Source organism: Cyprinodon tularosa, unplaced genomic scaffold (genome assembly GCF_016077235.1).
Source record: "Cyprinodon tularosa strain WSP-4 unplaced genomic scaffold, ASM1607723v1 ctg51, whole genome shotgun sequence".
Taxonomy (NCBI): Eukaryota; Metazoa; Chordata; class Actinopteri; order Cyprinodontiformes; family Cyprinodontidae; genus Cyprinodon; species Cyprinodon tularosa.
In genome coordinates, this window is record NW_024039241.1 from 1673821 (window position 1) to 1686969 (window position 13149).

General features: G+C 37.4%; 1 protein-coding gene across 1 annotated transcript in view; it reads right to left on the minus strand.

Annotated features, from left to right (window-relative positions):
- lrfn1 (leucine rich repeat and fibronectin type III domain containing 1) overlaps positions 1-13149 on the minus strand; it is a 194729-nt gene that overhangs the window by 27648 nt on the left and 153932 nt on the right. The gene's annotated exons all lie outside the window — the stretch shown is intronic.

A 13149-nucleotide genomic window follows, 5' to 3' on the forward strand; every position in this document is an offset into this window, starting at 1 on the left:
TAACAGATGGAGAGACTAACATAATTTGATACAACAAAGGAAATATTTTAGTTTGTGAACCTATATGACGCGAAAAATGTCTTGGCATAGGTGGCAAAGCTGAACATCTATTGAAAAAGGTATGACATCACTAAATGGAATTAATAAAACATAAAAAAAACACTTTGTTTTATTTCTCTTCTAAGAAACATAGACCACTTTTAGGTACAGGCTAGCAGAAAAACAAAACAAAAAAACAATTGTTCCATAAAATAAATGAATAAAGTACTTACGATAACTTAAATAACTTTACAGGACTTACTTTTATAGGAACTTAAGGCGGCAATTGTTGTGCTAGGCACCAAAAGTCTTGCAAAGAGAATCAAATATAATATCTCTGGAATAAATTGTAGACTGAGAGAATGCATACCATGTGATCCAGTTAGGTTTGATTCTCTGACTCTGTGGCTTCTTTTTCTCACTCATTCATTTCCTCTGCACCATTTCTTTCTCTCCTACCAATTCTGAAATCTTCCCCTTTTTACCACTTACACCAATATAATTTTTTCCTCATCTTAACTAATTTCTTCAGCAGCTTCACTTTTAATGATATCCTTTGCCTGTGACCCTCCTGGTTTTTCTATAATTTTTCCTTCCTGAGATCTATGTCTTTCCTCAATTCTCATCTCTCACTTTTTGTATCTAAAGAAAATAGAAATGTTTCCACCATTAAAATTCCTTTGCAATGTGACCTCGCTTTCGGAAAAAACGCCTATTTATTATGCCAAAAACTTTATAGAAATATTAACCCTGAAATTTTTTATCATGTTCGAACAGGTCACAGAGGAAGTTATAGTTTTTTTTGTATTTTTTTCATTGTAGCCAATTTATTATTTTATTTATTTTTGTCAAACTGATGCTTAAACTGAAGGCTATAAGGGACTTTTGGGCAGACAAGTTACTATTTTAACAACATAAAAGTAGTGGGTGGAACAGGGGGTGGGGGTAAAGACCTTCACAGTAGGGGGACAGTTGCTCCCCCTAGCCCCCCTGTAGATCCACCCTTGAACTAAAAATATCAAAATCACCATGGAGCTCCATGCATTTCTGTGCTCTTCCAAATCAGACCCTCAAGATTAAATGACCTCATTTATCATTTTCAAATAACACGGGCTTTCTCCTTCCTGACCAGGGTATCATTTAATTAACAAAACAATTGAGATTTATTACTAACAGGTTCCACACGAATAAATCTTCAGTATAAGCTTGATTCAATAATGGGAATTCATACACCTATAATTGATACAGAGGACTGTGTTCCAAAATCTTGAAAGCCCATGCCTTTGGGTGTATATTACAGCCATAGAGAAAGCTACAATATATATAAGTAGACGCAACAAAGCTTTAGGTTCCAATTTTTGTAAAGCTGTTTTAAGCAGAATATCAAATATACAGTAAACTGAAGACATTAGTATAAAGTACATTAAAATCTTTCAGTGACATTTCATAACCGTTCTCATCAAGTTTGAATCTGTGTGCTATTGACTTTTAGAAAAAGGATTGAGTCACATCACTGGCCTTCAGTCATTATAACCCTGCACTTATCTATGCACAGAAAGAGAACCATTAAAAATTCTTTGTTTGCTTTCATTAAGCATGATTACTTGCATCTTTATGTATGTACCAGTATGTTTCAATCTTTGCACCATCCTAACCTTGATATTTCCTTAGACTATTTCGATTTTTTTTTATAATCAACAAAATAAGAGCTGAATGGTTGTACTTCATTGTCTCAAATAAACTCTGCAGAGAAATTAAACTGTGAACCTCTTCATCTTTTGGTTTTGACACTAACTCAATAAAAGAAATATGAGCAGTAGATTGACAGCAACATTTAAAGTAAAAATATGAATCATTTTCAGCCCATTGCTTCCCCAAGCCCTCCTGAAGGTCACTTCAGAGGCCTACATGAGTACTTTTGATATTTTGTGAGTTTTTTCTGTAGATTTTTGTAGAGTACTTTTAAATGTTTGTTTTTTTTTTGTTCCATATGAAAGCTCAATATCATTATATAATTAATATTTATTTTACTCTATTGATTCTCTATTTAGTCATTTATTTTTCTTATACCAATATCATTCTATGTATTTAATAACCCCTCCAACCTTTCTGTAGTCCTTAGAACAACTGTTACTGTGCTCCCTCATGATCAGTTTGACCCCACGAAATTAAGTGGAGCCTCAGATCGAGGGAGATTATCAGTGGTCTTATATGTCTTCAATTTTCTTCTTGGTGTCCTTAGACAGCTCTTTTGTCTTGGTCATGGTTGAGTTTGGCGTGTGAGTGTTTCAGGCTGTGGACAGGAGTCTTTTATACAGATAACGGGTTCAAACAAGTGCCAACAATACAGGTAACGAGTGGAGGACAGAAGAGCTGCTTAAAGAAGAAGTTACAGATCTGTGAGAGCCAGAAATCTCGCTGGTTTGTGGGTGACCAAATACTTATTTTCCACTATAATGTACAAATAAATTCTTTAAAAATCCTACAATGTGATTTCCTGTATTGTTTTTCTAATTTTGTCTCTCATAGTTGAAGTGTACCTATGATGAAAATTACAGACTATTATCATCATATGAAGTAGGAGAACTTGCACAATCAGTGGCTGACTAAATACTTTTTGGCCCCACTGTAACTCCTGCATTTCTTTTTGCCTATTCACCAAGGAGTTGAAAGCAATCCTAACATATTTTAGTTGATACTGACATACTTGATACTGATGGCATAACAAAAATTACTGTATTTTTTATAGTAGTACATTGATGTTAGGGGGTGTTGTTTCAACCATGTTCAACTGATACTAAAGCCTAAATGTAGACTCATACCATCACACCTCCTCTAAAAGCCTGAACCACTCAAATACGTCAGTATGGACCCATAATTTAATTACATTTATGAAAAAGTTTTGGCAAATTTTACCATTAATTTTAGATCTGTTATTTCTGATCATTTTTGTTTTTTTCATATATTATATATCCTCTAAAATATTTTTAAAGTTTTTTTTTTTAACCGCTGTTTGTTTTTGCATTCAGAGATGGTATTCTGCATGTCTTGTTTGTAAAAATCGTTATAAAAGATTATTTGGGCTTCTGTTTTATTTCGGTCCTGAACCTTGACAACAAAAAGACATTTCCTTGCACAAAACTGCCACTCTCTTGACACTTTCTGTTTTTCTGATCATTCTCCGTAAATCTGAGAATTGGTCATGCATGAAAATCCCAGTAGATGAGTACTTTTCTGAAATACACAGATCTGCGTGTCTGGCACAAGCATCCAAAGTCCCTTAAAAGTCCTTTAAATCCCCTTCCTGTTGATTCTGATGATAATTTTAACCTTCAGTAGGCTCTCTTTTCTCATATTAACCAAATACATTTGAAATCACATCTTTATTTGCTCAGTTTGTGCATATCTCAGAGGTGAGAGAACTCCAACACTGTTGGAATCAGAACAGATGAGATGTGTCTTATCATGTGGCCCAGTTAAATCCTAATATGACATTTCTGGCTCCAATTAGATTTCGCAAGAAAATGGGGTCAATTTATCTAATCCATGACGTATCAATATAACTGGCAATTATGGGAATGCAATGTTTGGAGTAACCAAAGATAAGCTTGTGCTACACTTGGCGAGTCCCTAATCACAAACATATCAGTCCTATTATTTGAGAGTGAATGACATATTTAGCTGACTTTCACTCCCTCTCTCGCATCACTCACATAATTATCTTTTATCAATTTTCCTTTTTTCAGTGGCTTTGCTCAAAATTAATATGGATGAATGCTGCATAGGGCAGTTTCCTTCAATAATGAAAAGGCCACAATTACACCACATAAATTAGCTGCTTAGTAGAACTGCTGATGTTTTACTAACTTTATGGTGTAAATGAAATTATATAAAACGTAGCTGGAATTAGAGCTCAGACTTTAGCTACTGTCAGAGATTCAATTTAACTTTACAAGTGTGATCTAATATAAAGGGCTTTTGATGGAAACAATTGTTAAGGATTAAAGGCATTAAATACTGCACATGTAGTGACTTTGCCACCAGCTACAGGAAGTTTATTACATGCCACTGTTGATTTAGCTTTTCTATAAATAATGAGTTCCCAACCTATTTGATTGAGGTTGCTTTATCAGCAGCTGCACTTTATTTTCTGCCTTTAGTTAATTAGTGAATTTGATACATTAGCCGGCAAACAAAATTGGAGTCCAAAAGCTATCAAGCTGGAAACAAATTAAGCCTAAAAAAGGAGGACATTAGAAAGCATTCTGTGGTACACAGCTGAAAGGGTTTTCTGGGGGGGACAGTTCGTGGGAAATGAGACTTTATTTCTAAGTTACATAAGAGGAAGTTTTTTCCCCCTTTCATTATGTTTTTTAATCACACAGTCTTTCTGAGTCAAAAGCTAAAACAAATTCAGTTCAGAAGATGAGGCAAGCAAATCTGCCTCGAATTTTAATGATCTTAATTAGATTTTATGATAATGTTTCAGTTTTGAGCTGCAAGTCTTAAAAAAGGCAGTTCTGAATTTTGGTTCCTCTGCTCTTAAGACCATATTTAAGAAACAGACCAGCCATATGTAAATTCTTCAGAACCTCCTAATGGCCAATCCCTGCATTCAAAAGTTGAATTCTACATAGAGGAATCCTGAGGTTGTGAGTTCCATACCCACTCCCAAAGAATGCCACTATGGGTCTCTGAGCAAGACCATTAAACCCCACAATGGCAGCCCACTGCTCCCCAAGGAGATGGGTTAAATGTAGAGGTGAATTTCTCCAATGTGAGTTCAATAAAGTTCAATTATAACCAAACTCAAAATCAGTCTCTGTCCAGCTTTTGTCAAGTTTTGGGTTGCATGGAAAAAATCTAAAAGTAGATGAGCCACCTGGCATTACTTAGAGAGGCTAATACATTTAATGACATTAACCGTGAACCCACACAACTACAACCTACTTTGACTGGGGGAGCAGAGCGCTCTCTTTGGTAATTAGTAAGAGAAAAACTGAATTTGTGCATTAAAAACAACATGCCTTTAACAGATTGTTATTGCACTGACTCAAAGTTTCACACAAGCAAATTTCTCAGATAAATATTTTGGCAATGCGAGCACTGCAACTTGGCTTTCCATACTACATTGTTAAGTCAAAATCGTTTCAGAGCAACCAGTTGTAAACACACAAGTGAAAAGGCAGTGGGGATGTATTCTAAAGAGGTAGTAAGCACCAGCGCATCATGTAAGAAAGTGCAGACTTACAGAAATGTTGTTTCTTAGTTTTTTGTTATCTGGGACAAAACAGTTTTGAGGAAAGACATTCGTCTAGTAACATTTAGATTTAGGCTGTAACATAACTAAATGTGGAAAAACTGCAGCGCTGTGAATACTTTCTTGATGCACCGCTCTGGGCCACGAAACATGCTTCTTAGTAGGCTGACATTTCCGTATGCTATAAACATTAATGTAAGCAGTATAAAATGCTTGGAATATACAACTATACTTACAATGAACCATACTCTTTTTTTTTTTTTTTACCAACATCCTTAAATGTAATATGTTTTTCGGTTATAGTATCTCTTTTCTTAATAACATCAGTGCATCTATATTTGAGCAAGTAGTGATTGTTATGGTCTGGAAGAAAAATAAAGACTTAGAAAAATCCAATTGTAAAACTTTCAATATCAATACCGAGTGAGGATGATTGTTTCTAATCATACATCTGTATATTTTACTTCATGTACTAACACAAACCATAATCATAGACAGCAGGACAACCTGCATGATCCTATTATTTCACTTTAATACAGCTCTGCCCATGCCACTTGTCCATAATAGTACACCCATGCAGGCTCATTGTGCTGCCAGGACCACTTATAAGATCCCTGCCTCATGTGCAGCTCCTCCACCTCCTCACTCTCTCCTGCCTATGAGCCAATGCAAATTACAGTAACAACTTGGACGTGAGCATAATCTCAAGTGGTGCGAGCTGGGCTCCACTGTGAGGCATGCAGGCAGATGGAGGCAGAGACTTTGCCAGGTCTCTTTAGGGGTTCCCACTCTTTCTACAGGATGGTAGACAATGAGAAACTGTGGCTCAGAACCAGCTATCGTCTGCTACTATCATGTGGTCTGCTTCCATATGCGATATAGGCTTGTAAGTGATATGCATGGAAGAGGGACCCTGTATGGCATTGCACAGAGAAATGCACAGATGGACACAGATACTAGCAGTGTTACATCATGAGCCACTTACTGTGCTGAGCAGAGGGTAGAAACCTGAGGACAGATGTACAGATGTTCAGGATTTTGTTGAAAGTGAGACCATTCCGTTTGCACCTTTATGCAGATATGGTGGGAGATTACAAATAGTTAAAAATAAGCAGATTATTTCCAATTTTAAAGAACTGCAATTGTGTTTTCCAAAAATGTCAAAGTTATTCAAACTGTTGTCATTTCCAGATTTGGCACATATAGCTGCAGAAAAATGTAAAGAATGTTTGTTAAATGCTCCAAAGTAATTTTACTCTTTATTGTAGCAACATATTTCTCAATATTTGTCCAAGATCTAAGCTTCAAATCCAGTTTTTTCATGCAACTAGGAAAGAAACTCCAAATTAAGAAATCGCTGTCTTTTAACAAAATCACAGTGATTACAATTGATGTTTGCATGCTGTCAATGCTCTGTTGAAGCCCCTTTTGCCAAAAACACACATCGCTTAATATTTTATAATATTTCCAAGGTTGGAGAATACAGAGAGATAACTGATGCTTTCTCTTTATATAATATTTCTATCTTGATCAGATCACTGGTCTCAAACTCCACTCCCCGAGGGCGAGTGTGCTGCAACGTTTGGATATGTTTCTGCTTCATCACACCTGACTCAAATAATCAGATCATAAGCAGGGGTCTGGAGAAATGGACTGTATGCTTAATTTATTCAGGGGCATGGATGAATCTTAAGTCACAGAAGATTGGATCATTCGGGGTCAAGGGTCCTTTTCTGTGCTCTTTTAGCTAGTACCATACGAGGATAAGAGGCAGGATGGAGAAGACAAAAAGCAATAACTTTGAAGATTACAAATGTGTATATATGTATGTATGGAAATATGGATGGATAGATGGATGTTTGGGTGGATGGATCTTGCAAATTATATCAAAGCGTTATCTCCTGGTATAGAGTAGAGGTCATGATGCCATGGCTTTGAAAGGCAAAGCCAGCCCTCAGAGCCTCCACCATCTCTTATAGATGATTTATGTTTGTTTAATGCCAAACCCATCATCACTATTCGTATCATTTGAACAAAGTGCATATTTCCAGTTAAAATCTAAGTACTTTACCTTTGAGCAAAGTCTATGTTTAGGTGTGGGATGTAAGAACACACATCCCAAACAACTTATTGGCATAAATATACAAAATAAATGGTATCTAACATTAATTACCTTTGGTCAATTAAAGATGGCATATTTCTCTATGGTTTGTTATCAATATTCATATTTATTCTACCTCCCTTACCATACTTCTCAATTTACACTGTTTAAGAACTAATAAGGATCCACATCCAGCCTATTGGGAAAGGTTCATTTCATATTCAGACCCAAAGGAAACACAAACTGAGGTATGCATAATGAGAAGTTGAAAATAATGTTTTTTTATTCTAAAGAAATTGTTAAGTTGTCTAACACTCTGCCAATGGTACTTTGCTGATAAACATGATTTCTAAAAATCTGATTCAACTTTAGAATAATTATCATATTACATTATAATATTACAGTTAAAGCTGTGATTTTTCAAATGATGTTATTGTGAGAGATTTATAATTTTATTTAATCCATTTTAAATATATTTAAGAGGAATCCCAACATTATTTATCTGAATGTTAGTGAGACTTTTATGCAAAAATACCCAAAATGAACTTTAGCATGCTTCTGTCTCATTTCCTAAATTTCTATTGCTGAGTTCACCTTCTGCAAGGTCTGAGAGACCAGAAATGTTCCTGTTCTGCAGTTTGCTATGACCCTCAGATTTCTGCAGGGGGCTATAAAGAAATATACAAAAGTGAATAAGTACAGAACTATCACTGCTTTTGCCTTTTTAGCTAGAGATCTTTTTTTTTTTTTGTATTTCAGCCCTGCAGTGCAAGTTTAAATCAAACTATTACCTATCTTTTGTTCAGAATGAATAAACCTCTAGGAATCTGGCATGTCTACATGAATCACTTATTTCTTTTTATTCAGTCTTTTTTGTTGTTTTTTGTTCAAGGATGGAGGCCTGTTTATGCTCTCAAACATTTACTGTGCTATTCTTGGCAATGAACATAAATGGATTTTTAAACTCAGTTATGGGGCCTTGTAACTAATGAGGATACTTATGGGATAAAGTTGCACCTCCATGAGTCATTAGGCAGGACTTATGTTTAATGTGCAAACCATAGTTTCCAAAGACAGACACAAGTAAAAAGAGGTACAAACAATGTCCCCTATCTCCCCTGTGTGCCCTCATATTACAAAGATTGTAAAGAAATATGACTTGTGAAATCAATGAACGGTGAATCAGCTCTCTGTCAAGAAATGGATGGTTAAGTGATTCAGTGTTCAATGTGTTTGCCAACCCTGAGAGCATCTGCACAAATAAAAAGATATTTGGCTGAGAGTGAAAAGCGGAGAGTGCTCCAAGACGGTGAGCACAACTCCCCTGGAGCTAGGCGTCTGTTGTATCTGTGCTTTTCGCGCTTGCAGGTGTGTCTCATTTACCAAATTTCCATTTAGATTTCACAAAGATGTTTTTCTAAGAGGCGGAATAACGCCTGGGTGTGTAGCTTAATTTCTTTGGATGATTAGAGGCACGGTAACAAGTATCAGGTGCAGAGATGATATCTTCTTCAAAAGCCTCAAGATATCCCTGAGCTTCTACTCCACACCCACTGTCAGAGATCTAGGTATTTGGTATTCCAGGAAAGACTTGACTGCAAGATTCAGATTGGTTTGACAAGAGACGCAGACCTAAAGTCACGAGACAGAGGTGGGGAGGAGAAGACGGATGTGCACTTGAATTTTAAGATAACACCTTGACCCCAATCCTTGCTCTTATTAAAAATAACATTCAGAGTATGCATACAGAACAGCGTTTTCACAGTTTTTAGGAGCATAAATCTGCATGAGGAAAGATAAGCGGGTGGAGAAGCTGTTCCCTGGCCCTCTTATTGCCCTCAAACTTGACAAGTAGGATTAAGAGACACTTAAAAGAGCAGCTGGGCAAATGCCCAAAGAAAACATATGTGCACGCAAGCAGATATGCTTTTTTTTTCTGGAAAGGCCCAATATAACTTATTTAAAAGAACAGTTAATGATGAGAATGAATGTTTTTGGGACACATAAACAGCAGGACGTCAATATATGCAGAGTTATGCGGCGTGCTGTAGATGCTGCTCGTTAGGCATACAATGAGGAGAAGAAGAGGGGAAGGTAGTTATGTTCAATGCTGTTACACAAAGTGGGTAATTAGCTATGCCCTGGGTTCCCCTTTGAACCAGAAGAGACCTAGTGGCAGCCATGATATATTTGTTTTGTTCTCAGTATTGTGCAAATCCAACCCAGACCACTTATACCCCAGAAGTTCTGACCACAGAGGGTCAGGGGTACACACAACATCACATCCAAACTCCTTTAACCATTTCCCCAGGGGGGGAATCAGGAACTTTTACCAAAACTCTGCACTCAGCAATGCAAAATTAGTGGAAACAAATTGGATATAATAGAACACTGACGCATTGGAAAATTACATTTTCATGTTGCAAAAACCTGGTCTAAGTGTACAACACAGATGACATCAAGATAGTTTTAGTTATTCGCTTACTGTTGTCTGAAGGGACTTTAAAGAACATTAACTCTATTCTATTATGCAACAAAATTTCATTTGTTATTGTTAAGTTAAAGTGCTGCCACATTCCTTTTCTTCTCCAGAACATTATATAGCCTATCTTACTATAGATACAGTACATTCAGTTACACAGCAACTTAAGATGGGAGCCCATTAAAATTACGTATGGGCTGGATGAGCAGAAATACCTAGTTTAGGGTGAATAATGCAATGGAGAAAAGCTTGTCAGTCATTTAACAGGTTGGATGCTGTATTTAGCGGTGCAGGATTATTCTAGGACTGTAACCAGATCTCAGCTAATGTGAAGGCTGTCCCTTTGAAACACTACCTTCCTGTTGTCACAATGTGACTTACCGTATTTTCACGACTATAAGGCGCACTTAAACGTCTTTTTTTTCCCTCAAAATGTGCGGTGCGCCCTATGGTGCGGTGCGCCTTATGTGTGTTGTAACTGCGACTTTTGAGACCACCTCATTGAGGAGATGATGAAAGAGTGGCTGAATGTAAGGAGACCAGGTGTTTTTTTTCCACCCCTCACCATCGCTGTTAATATGTAACTCCATGCGTGCCCATCTCACAGCTGATGTGAAAAACATGGGGAAACAAATTAACGCTGTGCTCGCTGTTCAACCGCTCAACATCGGTGTGAACCGGACCCAGCAGGTGCAGCAGAAGCAGCGAGTTTACATGCAAAGTCAATGGTTGACGCGCATATAGGTGCAGCAAAAGGTCCTGCAGCGCGTTTTGGTGCAGCACGTTTAAGCATCTGACGCACCGCCAACGCGCTGCTGCTGCTCAGATGGAAAAATTTAAGTTTTGCTGCTGGACGCGCCGCATCAACCAATCAGAGAAGCTGATCTGGGAGCTGGCTGGGAGACAGACACAGTGCTCTGATGACATATGATATTAACGCAAATGAAAAAGGCTGGATGAATGAGAAGATGATGAAAGGCAGGTGTATGTGAGGAGACCAGGTGCTTTTTTCCACGCATCACCATCGCTGCGTGCCCATCTCACAGCCGATGTGAAAAAAAGATGAATCAAATGAACGCTGTGCTCGCCGTTATCCCGGGGGTCTGACAAAGGAACTTCAACCGCTTGACATCGGTGTGGAGCGGCCGTTCACAGTAAGGCTGCGAGCGGCGTGGGAGCGATGGATGACAGACTGAGACCACAGTTTCATGATAAATGGAAGGCAGCGCCTTGCAAGTTACGCCACCGTTTGCGGATGGATTGTAGATGGACTGTGTCTGCTGGCTCTGTTGTTCAAGCTTTCGCAAAAGCCGGCATTATTTCTGAGGAGCTGCGCTGCACGGAAAGTGACTCTGACAGCGAAGAAGGGGAAACTGGCATGTCTGATTTAGCGCAGCTGTTTTATTCAGAGGAATGCTGAGGATAACAGAGGATGATGACTTGATGGGTTTGATTAATACTTTGTAATAAATACATGAATAAAGCACAATCATACTCAGGTTTGCTCCCGCTCTATTTTTCAACCTGAAAACTTAATTCAACAGCAGCGGGCGCGTCTCCTCCTCTTCAGCGCGGTGGCTGGCAGGTGTTTTTTCATCTAAATAATCTAAATCTTGCAGCTATATTTGCTGTGATCAGTTGGAATAAAGTAGTTTTAATATGTTTTTAAGTGAGAAAGGCCACCTGAAAACTTAATAATTGCAGTCAGTTCATCCAGATTATCTATTTCTGTCGGAGGCGCTCAGACCCCCACATACCAGCGGTGCACCGACAGTAGAAATCCTTTCGTTCACCGCGGCTGCTGGCAGGTGTTTTTCATCTAAATAATTTTAGCTGCAGGCACCAGGATACCGGTAATAAAAGCGAACATATTCCGTCGGCAGGTTTCAGGATTTTAAGTTAATTTAGGAGTGATCACAGCGCTGTGTCATCTGCGATGTGTCTGACTCACGGCCAGCTGCCAGGTTTGATTAATACTTTGTAATAAATACATGAATAAAGCACAGTCATACTCAGTTTTGGGCCCACTGTATTTTTAAATACGCAGTAGAGGTATTTAAAGGTAGTAGAGGACATGTACCTGTATATAAAAAACGCGCCCTATAGTCCGGTGCGCCTTATGTGTGTGTTAAATACAGAAATGGGACACATAACTGAGAGTGCGCCTTTTAGTCCGGTGCGCCTTATGGTCGTGAAAATACGGTAGTCTAATGAATTAGCTATTACTATGGGCTCCTGATGTGAAGATGCTTGTTTTGTATGTGTTTGGAATTCTTATTTAGATTGAAAAAGAACTAATTGGCTAATAATCCTGGCTGGCAACCCTTAGTCTTTCAAGGAACGTCAAGTCATTTATGTGGTAGAATGATAGGAACAAAATAGAAAGAAGAGAAATGTGACCAGGTAACAGATACGCTTTGCAAGTTCTGGGGAAATACCTTTTCTCTAATCATTAACTGCTTAGGATCAAAATGTACATCTACTTTGGTGTTTCAAATTAAACCTAAGTCAAGGACAATTTCAAAGCTTGGATTGTGTTTCATAAACAGTATTAAAAAAAAACGACCTGCAGTTAATCATCTGTGAAACAGTTTCTCTAAATAAAAAAAGGCCTCTTTTCTCAAAATATGTTGCTAAAAAAATCTTCCAATATCAATCAAAATCATGCATTTTCTAGTGTACGTTTTTTTTTTAAACCTCAGATATTGTAATAATAGCATTTTTAATCTGCAATCTTGAAAGTGATGTAAAGTGTAATAATAATCTTCATAATGTATGAAAGATTGTCATGTTTTTGCCCATTCGGTCTGTATATAGTCTGCTTACAATCACATATTGCTGGAATTTGTTTGTTTACTTGCAAGAAAATCCTTTAGTCTGTACATGTTAAAATCTCTCAGTGAAAATACAAATCTTTTAAAGCCACTATCTATTACTACAAATCAGGTTGCTGGCAAGCTGAGTAGACGTCATTAGCAACTATTATATTGAAAGTCCAAAGATTTAGGGATTGCTTTGTTGCTGTTAAACTGCATGTTTCATGTTTGAGCTTTTGCATTCTTCTTCCTGCTCTTAGGAATACTTAAAAGGGCCAAGCTCTCCAATAAATCTTAAAACAATAGATATAATTTGGACATAATAACTGTTTCAAGGACAAATTATTATATATAATATATATAACTATGACCATGGTTATTAATCTCTAAATTAATAAAATAAATAAGTGCTTCGGCTTTATCTAAACCATTTTCCAGGGATGATCATTAA